Here is a 2,754-nt window from a genome sequence, read left to right as displayed (position 1 = left end):
GGCCGCACCACCACCCCCTTCCCCCAGCGCACACCGGGGCGACCCGCGGCCGGGGCACGCAGCGCACACACGCGGGCGCCCTTCACAGCTGGAACGCCGGCCCGGCCCGGCGTGACCCTCCCCCAGAGTTCAGGGGGGAGGCGCGGACCACGTTAGGCGAAGAGTGGCACTCGGCCCCCACCGCGGGGGCCGGCGGACCGCTCCCCCCCACGGCAGGGGAGGAGGGAACTCTGCCCACGCACAACTGGCAGCCGCAGGGGCGGCGGCTGACGACGCGCAGAGAGGCGGCGGGCTGGGGGATCCGACAAACCCCAGAAGAGGACACGCCTCCACGATCGCTAGAGAAGACGCTTTCTCGCCGAAGGTGGATCGCCCCCGACCCCCGGTCGCCCCCGTAAGGGCCCTGGGCGGAGGCGTTCAGGCACGCCCCGGGGGAGGTGTGGGGGGGGTCTGCGGCATGGGGCAAAACACGCACGGTTGGCGACTCCTGAGCGTTCGCGGTCGGGGCCCCTGGTCCAAAAGCCCCCTCACTTCGAGGGGAACACTCCCCCGTCGGTATGGGAGAGGGGTCACCGAGGCAGACCAGGCCGGTGGCAGAGGCCCCCCACGGGGCCGGCCGGCACCACGTCGCCGGCCCAGCCCCACCACGATCGCCCACACGACCGTGCAACCACCCCCCCCTCGGGCAGGGTGGGAAGAGCACAAGCCGTGCGCTCGCCTTTCGAAGTCCGCCACGCACACATCGTGGGGACGCCGAGACAACGCCCCCCGCCCGCCCACGCAGCGCAGGAGGATGCCTCTAGGCTTGCCCGCCTCGACCCCCCCAACCCCAAGCACGCTGCTCGAGGGTGTACCCAACGCAGCAGACGCTGCAGCGGCGACCAGAGGGGGACGCCGGGAACGAGGACGACAACCACCGCTCGGTTTCGGGCACCTTGGAGAACAACCCGGTGCGCTCCGGGGGCACCACAAAAGGGCCACACAGACCCAGCAGCCGCGCGCCAAACGGGGCGCGCGACCGGGCGGGCGGCACGGCCCCGCACCCGTCCGTCGCGGGCAGGGGGGACCCCGGCCAGGCAACAGCCACACAGGGCGAGCGAGGGCTGCCCGCTGCGTCAAGAGGACTCACGACCCCCCGCCAACGCCACGAGGCCGAGGGCGGGGCGACCGCGGTCGGGCCGGATAGTCTCGCACCCGCGCCTCCCACGCACCGCCCACAGGCGGGGAAGGAGAGGTGAGGTGCCCGCGGGCAGAACGAGAAGAGCGGCCACCATTCACCATGAATGGACCGTCCCTCGCCTGGCACGCGGCTCAAGGCCCGGGAGAGCGCGACGTCACCACATCGATCAGGCCCCGAGGACGGGGAGGGTTGGGGGAGGTCAGTCAGACCGGCGAGGACAGCGATCGGAGGAGCCCGCTTCAGCCTCGCCAGCCCCGCCTCCCAAGCACAACCCAAAGACGAGGACCGCCTGACACGCAACGGCACAGAGCCAGCGGGGTAAGGGGGAAGGTTGCCGCAAACCTCCCCCCCTCCCCCGGGTGCCGTCTCTCGAGGGGACAAGAGACCAACGCGAGAGGCGGGCACCACCGTCGGGACACTCCGACGCCCTAGAGCCGGCGCGCGGGCCCAGGCGGTCAGCTCAAAGGGAACAGGGCAGGGCGCTGGATCCCCAGGAACCCAGAACCCTGTCCGCGTGCGGAGGCCCAACCCCTCCAGCGACAGTCGCCGAAGGACAGCGTGTCAGTACTAACCTGCAGGCGGAAGATGACGATATGAGGTGATCAAAAACACCGCGCAGGAAGACGGGGACCGAGCCACTTGAACACGCCTGCCCCCACGACACTCGACACGGCCACCTGTCCCCAGCAGGTCCCCAGCGCCAGCAGACAAGGGGCACTCAGGGACATCTGGTCGGCCCCCGTGGCGTAGAGGGCCAGGGAGGCCCTCACCGTCCACGCGCGCCACCCAGGGCCCAGCACGGGGACTTGTGGAGGAGAAAACATCGGGACGGGACCGCCACGGCCCACGAGCGGCCGCGGGCCAACAGGGGTCGCCCTCGCCGGCCACCCAGGGCCACCCAGGGCCCGGTCCCCGGCCCCAGCACGGGGACTTGTGGAGGAGAAAACATCGGGACGGGACCGCCGCGGCCCACGAGCGCCCGCGGGCCCACAGGGGTCGCCCTCGCCGGCCACCCGCGCCACCCAGGGCCCGGTCCCCGGCCCCAGCACGGGGACTTGTGGAGGAGAAAACATCGGGACGGGACCGCCGCGGCCCACGAGCGCCCGCGGGCCGACAGGGGTCGCCCTCGCCGGCCACCCAGGGCCACCCAGGGCCCGGTCCCCGGCCCCAGCACGGGGACTTGTGGAGGAGAAAACATCGGGACGGGACCGCCGCGGCCCACGAGCGCCCGCGGGCCCACAGGGGTCGCCCTCGCCGGCCACCCGCGCCACCCAGGGCCACCCAGGGCCCGGTCCCCGGCCCCAGCACGGGGACTTGTGGAGGAGAAAACATCGGGACGGGACCGCCGCGGCCCACGAGCGCCCGCGGGCCGACAGGGGTCGCCCTCGCCGGCCACCCGCGCCACCCAGGGCCCGGTCCGCGCCCCCAGAGTAGGACTCGGAGGAAGCCACGGACGACTGGGTGCCACTCACAGGGCTGTCCCTGCCTCCCGAGCGGGAACCAGGGAAAATGGGTAGGAAAGGCGAGGCCGAGGGAGAGGGACACGCATGCACGGGACGGCGGCCGTTCGCCGG

This window comes from Eulemur rufifrons, unplaced genomic scaffold, assembly GCF_041146395.1.
Source record: "Eulemur rufifrons isolate Redbay unplaced genomic scaffold, OSU_ERuf_1 scaffold_410, whole genome shotgun sequence".
NCBI classification, from domain to species: domain Eukaryota; kingdom Metazoa; phylum Chordata; class Mammalia; order Primates; family Lemuridae; genus Eulemur; species Eulemur rufifrons.
Note: the sequence above shows the minus strand (reverse complement) of the source record.